We start from the raw sequence: 14800 nt of genomic DNA, 5'->3' as shown, positions 1-14800 counted from the left end.
TACACAAAGGTGAATCTCAAAAAAGATTGTGGTCAGTGAAAGAAGCCAGGTCAATCTTTCCATCAATCAACAAACCAGTCTTACATAATGGATGAATTATTGTATATGAAATTATGAAAAAGACAAAACTATCATGAAAACAAGATGACAAGCAATTTCCAGAGATGGGAGGAGACTGTGAGGGACCTTGATGGGATTTTTGAGAGGATGGAATGTTTGATTTAGGATTTAATGGTAGATCCACAATTTTATGCATTTATCCAAAGTCTTAGAATTTTACTCTTAAAATTAATTAAATGTATTTTATGTAAAATGTATTTCAATAAAACCTGTTTTTGAAAAAGTGTTGTGCCCAGATCGCGAATCCCCAAAGACCACCAGGGAGCCGTCTCCAATGCAAGAGCAAAAGGGTCTTTATTGCAAGCTCGATCTGGGACTCACAGCGTTCACTGACACAGCAGGTACTGGCTGAGAGTCCCGTCTCCATTCAGTGGGATTTTTATGAGCTCCACAGAAGAGCGGGAAACTTGAACAAAGCAGAGTACACAGTTGGCTGATCTTCCAACATGTGAGGTTTGGCATGTTTCCATTGGCTTAGGGTACCCAGGTCTTAACATATTGACATATATGGTTTGGAATGTTAGGCATTGGCTTGTTAGCTCCCGATTGGTTGTTTGCCAAAGGCCAGTCCTAATCTAGTAGCCTTCCTGGAATTGGCTATCTAGGCCTGAAATTTTTCATGCCCTAAATGCAGCCTGTCATGGCCGCAGTTTAGCTCCCTTTTCAAAAGCAGTGAAAATTGTGGATGGGGTGGCAAGTAGTTTCAAGAGAGCAGAGATTCTGGGCAGGCAGCATGAAAAGTACCTGCCACAAGGCTCCAGTGAAAACCTGGTAGAAAACCCAAGGGTGAGGGGAACCCTGGGGCCTTAACAAACTGAAAGATACCCGCTGTTCAGGGCTTAAGATGTTAGTAACGGTAAGGTTACTAGGACATCTGAGTTAGCTCATGATGAACCTCGTAATTCAACTAAAGGAGGTTGAACTTTCTGGTTTCTCCTCACTGGTTTTCTTAATTTCTCTGGGTTAAATGTTCTCATTTGTACAAGGGTGGTTGTATTGGACACACTCTGTTTGGTGTTTTTTCAGTTTAAGATTCAGTCCTGCGGGGTGTGGTGGCACACAACTGTAATCTCAGAGGCTTGGGAGGCTGAGGGAGGAGGATCGAGAGTTTAAATCCAGCCTCAGTGAAAGCTAGGCACTAAGCAACTCAGTCCTTTCCTCTTTCATGTTTGATAGTGCAGCTGTTACTTGTCAACTCTTCCAAATATAGGTGTGCATCAAATAGCATGATGGATGTTAAAATTATAGTATGTGTAAAATTATAGCATGTGTCAAAATCCACTATTTTTATTTCTTGAAGAGAACCACTACAACTATTTGGTGAGAATAATTGTTTTTATTTTGTTCTTTATTGCCAAGTGAATTTGTTAAGAGTTTAATGACTCAGGTGCTCTGTAGAAATTGCCATGCATCATTATATACATTCTTAAAAAGTTAATCTTCATGATAACATTTTGAGAAGACAAAAGCACCTCTGTGTTAATTAGGAATATTTTAATTTCAGGAAACTCAAACCACTTTAACCAAAAAACAAAAGAAGAAGAATTGGTTCATAGAAGGTCCATGTGTGGCAGTTGCTTCAGGCATGGATGAATCCAGAGCCCTATTGAGAATTGCTTCTCTTTCCTTCCCTTTCCAGTGCATTTCTTTGTGTTATGGCTTCATGCTCATTCTTTCTTCAGGAGGAGATATGGCTGCTGTACTGTCCTTATTATATTTTGGCTTTCCTCTAAATGTAGAGACTTCCCTTTCTTTGATGTGCCCATAACAAAACCCATAGAATTTAATCCAATAATTCTTGCTTCTGAACCAACTACTACGGTTGGACTTTGTTTTCACTACTTTTTGAAACCAAGTTTTCTGTTTATTCGAATGCTATGGCCAAATGTACCTAATTACTTAAGGAAAAAAATCGTTTCTTATCTGAACAATGGTTTCTTAACAGAGGGACTGGTTAATTATTTTTTCCTCAGTAAGATTGTAATAATAAAGCTGGAGACAGTTTTCATGCCAAGCTTCCTCAGATGTTTTTAAATGGATTGACTGCAAACTGCATCTCTGTGCTCCCTGTGTATTTTCTTTGTTAGGGAATTAGGTGATTTCCTGCTATTGCAAGATATTTGCTACATTTATTTGCTATCTTATCTCTTTTCCAAAACATTTCAAGTTCTTTCTAACAGTAACCTCAGGAATAAAAATATTTATTTTGTTCCTCAAAATGTAAACCATTGCTTCTATCCTATTCTGGGATGTTCATGGTAACTTCTTTAGATTCAAAGACAAAAGTCCCAGTATTTTCATGCCACCCTGATGATATCGTTAGGAAATTGGCTGATAAATTATGGTTGAGTCATTCAGAATGCCAGATGTTGCTGGCAATAATTCTAACATGAAAATATATCTGATATATTCCAGAAATGGAAACTTCCTTCATTCTGTCTATATTTGATGTTCCCCACCCCCGCACTCCCAGGTATTTCCCCAGCAGGCTACCTAGAAAAAAATGAGTAAAGTAATAACAACATTGGTTTCACACAGAAATTTGGAATGTTCCCTTCAACAGAAAGGTATTTTTCTTCTTGCTCTCTGCTGTTACAAATCCACCACAAGAGTGAGACAAAAAGTCTCTTAAGGGATTGTTATGTGTATTCTGAGAAGTAAAAACAGAAAAGATAATTTACAAAGAGAACTCTACTGTGATGTGCATGACATATAAGCTGTATTAAACCATGGCATGCAAACCCCAAATTCTTTGACCATGACCTCATTTGGCCTTGTATATTCCAAGATAAGATCAAATGGTTTAGTTGAACCTGACTCTGAAGTTGTGTGCTTCAGAGAGAAGACCAACCAATGGCAGACTGTGGTCTTGTTGATCACTTCTGGCCAACCTGCTCCTAGAGCATGCTAATGGATTTCACTCTAACACCATCCAGTTTACCTTCCATCCTCCTCCCCTCTCCCCACCACCCCAAACTCTGTAAGCTCCTTTCTGTATTTTCCCAGCCAGAACAATGGATACACTGGTCAGTGTTGTATTTTTTCTTGCTCAGCTCACTTAGTAAATTAAGCTTTATGTGACCAGTAGAGCACTCATGATCCTTATGGGAGTTTAGGTCACTCATATGTGAGGGGTTTTTGCTACAATTATTTGCTATCTTATCTCTTCTCCAAAGTGGGGGACGGGGGTCACATATACATTTGGTAATATTAGATTTTGCTCCATTATAGCCCTCACACTGTGCTTTGTGCTCTTAAAACTTAAATACTTGTAACTGGGAATATAATATTTGTCTGCTCCTGTAAGATATTGGAGAAGTATATGAGAAGATAGAATGACTATGGACTTATTCTTGCTTAAACTCAATAACCCTTGGCTTACTTGGTGTTTGTTCTAGAGCTGATCAAAACCAGGTAGTAGTCAACTCTTTTACTTCTGAGCAATGGCTCTGGCTCTGATAATCTGTAAAACTGAGCCGCAAAAGACAATGTCATGCTTGTATGCCCATACTAAGCAAGTAAGAGCCTCTGGCTTTCTTTTTCTTACATTAAGGTTTGAACCTGAACCAAGGACAAGTGTTTAGGGGACTCTGGAGAGATAGGCAAGCATCTGGCAACTTGTTTTGACTTGTTGTAGACAACTTCCTTTCCAACTTAAGTAATACATCTCCTGGACCATGATGTAGTCATTAGATTATATGATAATTAGTTTCCTTCAAAGCTGAGACAAAAATGTCATAAAAATTGCACAGTAGACAAACTTAGACTTTCATGATTTTTCAGTCCACCCCCACCCCGCCTCATGTCGATTCTATTTTGCTCCTCTTCACCACTGTTTATTGATGTTTTTAGTTCATTCATGTTTTTCTCATTTGGCTAGGATCTTATGTCAGGCCTGTATCCAAAAGGCAAACATCATTTTCACACATGTGATTTTATTTCCTGTGTTGGAACTAAAACAATCAGAATAAAGTTTTTAATAGCTGAAGGTTACAACTCCAAAGGATATTTGATCTTATCAGAATCTTTCTGAAAGAAACAATCACTAGAATGCATATTCATATTCCATGTATCATCTAAATAGTAGTTGCCTGCTTTCCATACATCAATTCAACCTTTACAACAGTGCTTTCTAATTTACATATAAACACAACAGAACCTCGGGCAAAAATTAGGCCTTTCAATCCACTACCTAACTGTCACTTGTTGGACACTACATTAAAGAACTGTGCACATAAAAAAGAAATTAACTGGTTTATATTGAACATAATTATGTGCTAAGAAAATGCACTTTACATGTGTATCTCAGTGAATTAAAAATGAACAATTTTAGAACACCACTTCTCAGATTTTAAGAGGTTAAGAAACTTGCTCAGTATCACTACATTTGGTAAATGTTAGACTTTGCTCTCAAGAAGTTTTCAATCTGCCTGAGTAAATAACAATATTCATGGAACAGTTATATCATAACATAAAAACAAAATACATATCACAAGAGAGTACTTATTAATTGCCCCATCCAGCTTATAGAATCCATGTTTTTAGAATTCAAAGAAAGGAAGGATTATTATGAGATGAAGTGTACTGAGGAACCTTCCTATGAGAAGTGGATAATTACATTGCATTTTGAAATATGTACAGTGGCAGAGTGTTTTTCAAGGCAAGTAATTTTGCAGAGCAGAGAAACAATACCTTCATTGAAGGAGAAATTATCAGGAGCAATGCTTTGTATTCTCAAACTACCAAGGCAATTTTCAATCACTGGTGAGACCAGGAATGGATAGGAGTGAAGGGAGAAATAACTAAGGAATAACTATTAGTGTTGAGGGAGGTAAGAAAGGTAGTTGGCAACCACACTAACCTTTCCCTCCATGAGGTATTATTAAAAAAAAAAAAATCTACAATTCAGGTTATTTCAGGGAAATTCATTGGTACCCCACTGAAAATTGTATGAGCTACATGTTGAAATAAATTTGGAAAAATGTCCTGACACATGCAACATCTAGGAGAATCTTTTTTAAATTTAAAAAAAAAATTTATTTTTACAGACTGCATTTTGATTCATTGTATACAAATGGGGTACAACTTTTCATTCCTATGGTTGTGCTTATTAGTTTTCTAGTCAGTTTGTTTGAAATTGACTTTTTGTTGAAGTTGATTTTTTCAATCTTTTGAGAAGTAACATGATAGGAATATGTATAAAACAAGGAAAAGAGAAAAAGTAAAATTTGGCTACAGTGGGGATGTGGTAAATGAGAAGGAAACTTGTATTTTTAAATAACTAAGGTAGGTTAGCGATAATGCTAAGATTTTTTGATAAATGAAATTTTCATAGATTTTTCACTTAATCCTTATGATAAGTAGGTACATTAATAGAGAATAGTAGCTGAGATTTAGGGAAGCTTAATATCTGACTCCAAATCATACAGTTACCAAAGAATAAAGTCTTTGTTTTAATATGGTTTCATTGGTTCTAAGTCCATGTTTTCTCATCAAATTAATTTCTTTTTTTTTAATTAAGGCTGTATAGTTATACATAGTAGATGGGTTTGTCCTGACAAGCTCATACATTCATGGAAGTCGATTTCAGTTCTCATCAAATAAATTTAATAAAACAAACAAAAAAAATGAATTTACTGTGAGTAAACATTCATAGAAAATTTAATAAACAAAATATGCAGGTAATAACAAAGCATGCATTTTTGTGTAACATACCATCCTGACATTTAGTGGCTTGAAACAACTTCTGCATTAACTGGGCTCCTCTGGGTGTTTCTTCGACCACAGTGGATCAAACGTCAGCTGGCTCTGTAGTTCTCTGGAGGATTTCTTGGGTTAGAACACCCAGGACAGTTGACTTGCAGGACTAATGCTGGTGCTATCTATTGTCTGGCATCTAAATGGGGTTGCTGAACAGACTGCCTTGGTTCTCTTCCATGTGGCCACACTGGGTGAACTGAGTTTCTTACAGCATGGCAGCTGATTCCAAGAGAGGGCATCCAAGTGCTCAAACGTGTGAGAAGCAGAGCTCTTAAAATTCAGCCTTATTGTTTACTTGGGTTTTTTACTGCCATATTCTGTAGGTGAAAACAACTCATTGGACCAGCCCAAGTTAAAAGGGTAGAATTTAAACATCCAAATAATCAGCCTGCAATGAAAGTGAAGGTAGGGAATGGGAGGAGCAGAAAGGAGAGGATCAAAAACAAAACACTTGACAGAGTCCTTAGAATGCTGAGAGCATATGCTTGGATTCCAAGGCAAAGTCTTCAGATAGAACAGAAAGATTTTTTAGTGATTAAAAGCAAGATAGATGAACATTTGAAGACAATTGCCACATTCATGCTACAGCTAAAAATATAGTTTAATATGTTGATGGCTAGTTAAATTGATTTCTTAATCATGTATTGGTTAAGTGGGTATCCTTTGAAGGTTGACAGGGAACAACTGATGATTATGTTCCTTATACTGCTGACATGGGACTTGTCAGTTCATTTTCTGTTGCTATAACAAAATAAAATTTAAAATTAACAGAAATTTATTTAACTATTTTTTCTCAAGGCTGGAGGTCTAAAAATGTGTTACCAGCATTTTCTCAGCATCTGGTGAGGCCCTTCTTGCTGCAATATAGCATGGTGGAGGGCATCACATGTGTGCTCTCTTGGTTCTCCCCCGCTCCTCTTATAAAAACATTATTGCTATCATGGGGACCTAGTTTAATCCTAATTGCCTCCCAAAGACCCCATCTTCAATACCACCGAAATATGTATTTGACAAATTTCTAACACATGAAGTTTGGGGAGACAGATTTAAACCACAGCAGAACGTCTCTGAAACTAAATGCCTTTTGGTTAACTTCATGTGTAGGTATTATTCCATTGACACTATAATCTTTACGTGGGAAGGATATCTGCTCCTATTTTTATGGCACTGGAATTATTCCTCTTGACCCATGTTGTTAGCATGCCCAGAGTTTCATTCAAAGGGTTGTAAAGTAAGTGCTCCTCATAAGAAGCTCCTCTACAACTGTACAGGTTACTTCTAAACAAAAACAAACAAACAAAAAAAACAGAATAAAATTAGCCAACAAAGATAATTTCCATTTCACTTAGATCATTGTCTAGTTTAGTCAATATACTACTCACTGTGGAAACCTGCAGCCTACAGCAGGTAAAAAGCTTTATCCCACATTGACCTGCCTCTGGACAGGCAAGCACTTGCTGAAGAAGCAAGTCTCATTATTAATTATTAATTCATTATTGCATGGTTGCAAAGAAAACTTCTGACCTGTAGTGACTTAAAATGGGCACAATCATCAATGTTTGCATCTTTTTAGAATAGGAAATACTTTCAGTCTAAAGTACATGACTTCTGGAATGTATTTCAAGATGCTTCTGTTCTTTTACAATACTTTTTAAAAGCCCAGTTAAAAACAATAATTACTTTATACCTTAAATGGCTACTTTTCTCTGCTATTGGCAATTAAATAGTACTTATTAGATAATTTACATTTCTTCTTTGGTAACAACATACATTTAATTGTGTCAGAAAAGTCGAGCACTGAAAGTTTAAACTTATTTTTTAACTTTAATAAGAATATAAAAATGAGGTAATTTTTGTTAAATGTGGTAGATATTTAGCTGAATGAAGTAAAATTATATGAGTATTTTATCACTACTGAGAAAGTACCTAATTATAATCATGTGAAATCCTTACAGAAATAGGAACATGAGATAAATTATAAGAAATAGTAAGGAAAGAATTTTAATAACTCTGAAGGCAAGTGCTGCAATGAGAAAATAAAGCTACCAATGACTGTATTTTTATTGTCAAATATCATCATAGAAGATATTGAAAATGTGACCATCTGCTCTTTAGTGCCATCAATATCTAAAAGCAGTAAAAATTAAAACACATGCAAAAATAAAAGATGAAAATTAATAGTAGTGATAAACATATAGATATTTTAATAGCATCCAATTTTTTTAAAAAATATTTTTAGTTGTAGATGGATGCAATGCCTTTATTTTTTATTTATTTATTTTTATGTGGTGCTGAGGATCGAGCCATGTGCCTCACATGTGCGAGGTGAGCACTCTGCCACTGAGTCACAAACTTAGCCCAGAAATCCAATTTTAGACATAGCATTTTATAAACACATAAAACTAGTTACTAGTTTCAACTATTCAACCAAAACAGTAACTGACTTCTGTTTTCAAAATTTGAGTGAAATTGTTCCTAAGACACTAATGCAATGACTAATGACTGATACCCTAGTTGAGAATATTTTTCTCTTTTGCTCCTTCAAATATGCTCTCTTTCCTTGGCCTAAGGCACATCACTGAGCCCTGCTTGTTTTCCTCCTTTCAGACCTTAAACCAGCATCTCTGTATTCTTCCCTGTAGGATCCTTTCTCTTGCATTTTGGGTTCCAGATGTGTATGTTTAAGTCACTCATTCTAATTGGTAAATTTACCTTAGCTCTTGAATCTCAGGATCTGTGTATCTGGAAATCTTCTTAGCACTGTCTGGAACTTGTCATTTCAAAGTGGAGCACATGTCTCCCTACAAACACGTTTCCCTGATCCTCAACCATTCACCTCTGTGCCCCACCCCCAACCCCCAACCCCCACCCCCTGCCATCATCCCAGGTTGCCTATTAGCCAAAAATCTGAGTCATCAAGATGCCACTATTCTCCTTTCCATTGCTCCTGTACACAATGTATTTCTACATTTCTATGATTCAAATTCTGGTATTTTTCTTGAAATCATTCTTTTTTCTCTGACTCTGTACGATATCAGATCTTCATTCTTCCTTTTTCTTCTTGCTCCTAAACATCATCATTTCCAGTATTCTGGGAGCTTCATCTTTCCAAAATGTACATCAGGTCATAAATCTCTCTAAAACCTCTTCATTTCTTATGAACAATATGCACATTCCATAGAGTCATACAATATTCTTGAAAATCTGCCCTCCATTTAATGATTAGTTTCATCTTCTAATGCTCCTGGGCCTTTGGCCTTTGGTACCATGTTAGAGAACCCTGTGGGCTGAAATGTGTCTCCATGCCTATGCATTTGATGTTTCTTCTTCCTGGCATAGTCCTTGAATTATTTTTTTTCTACCAGGTAAATTTCAAATTGTTCTTTAAGATCCAGATGAAGTGTTAGAAAACTTTATTTATAAAAATTTCTCTTAAGAAAGCTGATCATTTTCTCTTATTACTATATTACTTTGCTCATTTCATTACCATAGTATTATGTTTCTTTTCATTTATGTGATTTCATGAAGTTGTCTACTGCTAAACTTCGCTTGCTTGAGGAAACAGTCCATTTCTTCTTCATCACATTCTCAGTGCCAAAAATATGCACCAACTACATTTACCTTTTTCTTCCTTCCTTCCTTCCTTCCTTCCTTCCTTCCTTCCTTCCTTCCCTCCTTCCTTCCTTCCTTCCTTCCTTCCTTCCTTTCTTTCTTTCTTTCTTTCTTTCTTTCTTTCTTTCTTTCTTTCTTTCTTTCTTTCTTTCTTTCTTTCTTTCTTTTCTTTCTTTCTTTCTTTCTTTTTTATGGTGCAGGAGATTGAACCCAGGGTCTTGTGCTTGCAAGGTAAGCACTCTACAAACTGAGCTATATCCCCAGCCCCTACATTTATCTTATAAGAGTTCATTGCATTCTCTTGTTTAACATATTTTGGGATTTGTTAAGCCTTTATCAACATATCATTTGGACACTGGTTGTGTGATTTAATTTCTTAATTTCTCATCTGAAGGTAATGATACCTACCTCATAGAGTTGTTTTGGGATTGGCATTATATAATGCATCTGAAATTCTTAGCACAGTTTCTGATAATAAATATTCACTGATGATACCAATTATATTATTGGGCCTAAGTTAAATAGAAAGGAAATAGAGACAAATAAAATACAGTGCTTTGGGAGAAATTAAAGAGCCAGGGGAATGAAAGCTTAACTAGATTCAATGGAAGTGTTATCGGAAATTAAAGAATGAAAAAGAGGTTGTAGTGAGAGAGTAGAATGTCATATTTTGTCATTAATTTAATATTCTGCTGGAGAGCACTTCAATAAGATGAAAAGATTCAAGATATGGTAACAAATGGGTATAGGAAATGGATTATAAGTAACAATAATCAGAGTTGAGGTGAACAGAGAATTATTAACTGCTGTGATATCGAATTGTTGCATTTGGATATTAAATGGTTGCCATGGAAATTTTAGACATCAGATAGGCCTTGGGTCAAGTGTAAATCAATCTCTGGAATTCTTCACCGTGTGTTGAAGAGTGACCAGGAAATTGATAAAGGACACTGCTAACAGTGGGTTAGAGAACAACTTACACAAGGATGGGGAACAATGAACTGAAGAGTTAAAGCTGACTCCACCATTTGCTTTTGAGCAAAAGGGACCAGGGGAGAATAAACACCCTCTACTTTAGAGCAGGGGTTGGCAAACTACAGCTCCCAGATCTGTCTGGCTCCCTAGTTTGTAAATGAAGTTTATTGAAACACAGCTACACTCATCTATTTATAGATTGTTTGTGGCTGTTTGAGGGTTCCCTGGCAGGGGTCATTAATTGCAGCAGAAACTGTCTAGCCATAAAATGTCAGTTCTGTGAACTTTCACGGAGAAAGCTTACTGACCCAAGCTCTAGAAGTTGGCAGGCGAACCAGTATTCCCTAATGTATCCTGGGATTCAGTTAATACCGGGAATTAGGGAACCATTTGGAGTCTAATTGAGAAAATAGAGTGGAGAATATTTACCAGGGATACTGGGTTTCAAAAGGCATGGTGAATGGTGAGGGGATAAAAAAGGAAGCAGGAGAAATGGAATGGGTGCTGGAGAAGCATTCGGCAAAGCGGCTCAACGGGTTCCCCAGGGGTCTTCGGAAGGAGAGGCTTATCTTTGGGAAAGAATTTTTTTAGAATTCTTAAGCCTAAAAGGATTTTATGGTCTCAAGTTTCTACAACAGAATTTTGCTTTCTAGTTCCCTCAGAGCCAGTGTAATGTAAAGACACAGGTGTTACCAGAAACTTGATTGTGCCGCATCTGACCAGAATGGTGTCTCTAGTTGGGATAAGCCTGGGGCATTTCGGGGGTGGAGAGGTGCTTTTACCAGAAGGAACTTAAAAACTCCTAGGCTACAAGGCCTCGTCATGTCTCAAGGATTAATACACCGCAAACAAAAAATGAAAAAGCTTAGAACTCATATCATTCTACAGCATGGTATTCTATATAGATAGATAGATGGAGGATAGAATTATTACTATACATATATAATATTATATATCAACCCACGTACTATCTTTTATCATTTTGTGGGGCATAGAATTTTACTGGGGGCACTTCAAATGTTGAATCTTAAGGTACACTGTGTTACTCAGAACAACAAAAAAATAAGGCTGTACTACTTAAAATACGAAATAGCCAATGCTTCACTATGAGTGGTCACCACAGCCTGCTTGAGGTCATCCACTGTTAATAACATTCAGATGATTCAGACCTCAGGTGAATTAAACTGTCAAAACCCAGCACTGTAGTTACTGTCTATGTCACACACAAAGATCCATTTATTTACCACACTTCAGATCTCCATCATTCTGCTATATTGATAGTTGTTGATGTGACAGAATAAAATGTAAAAAGAGACAATTACATATGTGGTGTGAAACTGATACTATTAAAAATATGCAAATCACCATCAAATATATCGATGAACACAAAGAATGTGTCAAAGAAGGCAATTTAAATCCAGAGGGGAAGAAACACAATGAAATTCCTTCTAATGACACATAAAGATTCATATTTAGTTTTCAATAAGGGCCTTGATCATTTCCAGAGGAGAAAGTGACAATAAAATGTGATACGTAATGAAAGGAATAGAAATGAAATGATGTCTGAGGGAGGGGAAGGACAAACAACAATAGATTCTCATTTTAAGAAGAACACTACTGAAGAAGAGAGATGGTGTTTGACTTACTGTTACCATGATCTAAAAGGAAAGTAAGAAGGGGAAAGTCAATGTATGTCAAAGGCATCATTGGTTTTTGACTGTTACTCAGTTTGAAATAAATATTCAGTTGTGCATTGATACAAATAGTTATTTACTTATTTTTCTTTTTTTTATTCATTCATCTTTTCTTTTAAAAATATATATTAGGAGTGGCAACAGCATCTTCAACAGATGAATGGATAAAAAGTATGGTATATATACACAATGGAATATTAATCAGCCTTAAAGAAAAATGAAATTATGGCATTTGCCAGTAAATGGATGGAGCTGGAGAATATCATGCTATGCAAAATAAGCCAATTCCCAAAATCCAAAATCTGAGTGTTTTCTCTGATATGAGGTGCTAATTCACAATGGGGTGTGGTGTCTAGGGAAGAATAAAGTTACTTCAGATTAGGTAGAGGGGAGTGAAGGGAGGGGAGGGTGTGTGGGGTAAGGAAGGATAGTAGAATGAACCAGGTACTATTATGACTCCATGTACAAATATAATGATACAACTGGTGGGATTCTACATCATGCATAACCAGAAGAATGAGAAAATATACTCCCTTATATATGATGTCTCAAAGTGCATTCTACTGTCATGTAATTCAAACAAATAAAAATATTTTTGAAAAATCATATTAAACTGCTGGAAACCCTAGGCATAATCATTCATTATGTCCTGAATTAGTAAGTTTTCAAAGATAGTGTTGACTAAATATTACAAACACTCTTCTTTTTTTTTGAATAAAGTAGTTTGATGCCATAAATTTCTACTCAATAGAGAATCTGATTAGGCCCTTTAAGTGCTGAACATACTACAACTTTGGATATTTACATAAAGTACATGTTAACATACAATAAATATCATCTTAACAAAAATATTTATTAAACCACTGGTATGTGCAGATCACAGTAATAGGTTCTGATGAAAAAAGATGCAGTCTTTAGACTGTTTGTGGATGGACAGATGATAAAGAGCTCAAAGCAATCCCAGAGAATGAAGCCAGAGAGCCCAGCGTGACCTGGAAATGACTAACTCTGCTCGGTGGGGAAGTCTTCATTAAAAAGGAAAGGTTTTATAGGAAAATCATAAATGTCTAATTTTTTTAAGAAAATATTAGATCCTGTTTTTAGGATAAATATTTGGTTTTAACAAGGCTGCCAAGAAATTGAGGCAAGAATGCTTTCTGTTTGCTACAGTAGAAACAGGAGCAGTACAGAGTTTCCAATGCATTGCATAACCCTTCAATGTGGAAAAGGAATTAGCTAGGCTAATCAGTTTTATTTTTAAAAGGTTACAAGACTACTGCCCTTATCCTCTTCAAAAAGGAAATTATTGCTGACCTCTAAAGTCTCTTTCAATGTTGACTGTCTGTTAGTTAATAACCATTGGAAATGTTAAAAATAAACAACATTAAGTTTCACCTGAGTTTATGCAGTGGTTAGGGTAAAGTTTTTTTCTTAGACATCAAAATGTGTTTTATCACAAATCCTTCCATAGAATAATCTTATCATATGTCAAAAGTAATTAGATTTAAGTACACATTTTCTGATAACTTTGACCAATTTACCTATAAAGTAAAAGGATAAATCATACAGCGATATTAGATCAATAAGGCAGAAAAAATCCTATTTTTGCATACATATGCATATACATATGTATAATTATTTATCAGTTTGTAAAAATGTCCTTAATTTGTTGATATAGAAAACAAATTTCAACTCTGATTGCTATGCAAAAGAACAGAAGAAAATCTGCTTTGCAATTAAATTTGTAGTTCAATTGCATACAGGCAACATATTATAAATGAAAAAATTACTAACTAAATTACAGGTATTAAATTCTGAAAAAAGCAACAGTTTATTGTAATTTATTTTATTTAACAATCTAGGAAGTTCACAGTCATCAGCAGATCCAATGCACTTTCAGGTGCAATTGGGAATTCAGGAATCTTGGTGGAGCTGTTTAGTGTAGCAAGCCTTGTAGGTAAAATACATGCATACTTTTGATAGCACGTGTGAAGGGATCTCTCTAAAATTGACCTCACTGGTTTCATTTTTGGCAAACTGACCTGGGTCACTCAACATGACTTTTATTGTTCCTGATGTTAGTGCACGTTCTTTTTTTACAATAAATTCATGACCATTCGAAGATATCAATTTGACATAAGTGATATGTGTACCATAGATATTTCAGGCCCAAGAAACAACCCAAAGATCGAACCGCAGGGTCTAATATATTGGGAAGACACTGAATTTAAAGAAAAACAGCAGTTCAAAGATAGCAAACATTGGCAAGGATGTGAAGAAAAAGGAACCCTTGTACACTGTTGGTGGGAATGTAAGTTGATGCAGCCACTGTGGAAAATGGCATGGAGAGTCTTCTAAAAAATAAAAATTAAGAATAGACCTGAAATCTCACTTTACCTTAAATGTCAATCACTGATGGAGAATGTATACATATATACAATAGAATATTACTTACCCATAAAAAGGACATTTCCTGATGTGACAACATGGCTGAACCTAGAGGACCTTATGCTAAATGAAATAAGTCAGGCACAAAAGAACAAACATTGAATGATCCCACTTTTATGAGAACTCTAAAATAGTCAAAAATAGAACCTGAGGTATAATAGTAGTTATCAGGAGCTGGATGGAGGTGGAAA

The 14800-nt window shown here is 35.7% G+C and overlaps 1 protein-coding gene, 1 long non-coding RNA gene and 1 pseudogene across 3 annotated transcripts in view; 1 reads left to right on the top strand and 2 right to left on the bottom strand.

Moving 5' to 3' along the window:
• LOC306640910 overlaps positions 1-14800 on the bottom strand; it is a 925259-nt gene that overhangs the window by 23994 nt on the left and 886465 nt on the right. The window lies entirely within an intron of this gene.
• NOX4 (NADPH oxidase 4) overlaps positions 1-14800 on the top strand; it is a 367378-nt gene that overhangs the window by 49593 nt on the left and 302985 nt on the right. The window lies entirely within an intron of this gene.
• Positions 11388-14306, bottom strand: LOC306638570 (elongin-C-like; annotated as a pseudogene). The gene has a single exon. The product of its transcript is annotated as an elongin-C-like (transcript).

This window comes from Sciurus vulgaris (assembly GCF_902686455.1).
Source record: "Sciurus vulgaris genome assembly, chromosome: 11".
Lineage (NCBI taxonomy): Eukaryota > Metazoa > Chordata > Mammalia > Rodentia > Sciuridae > Sciurus > Sciurus vulgaris.
This window is presented reverse-complemented; position numbering and strand designations above follow the sequence as displayed.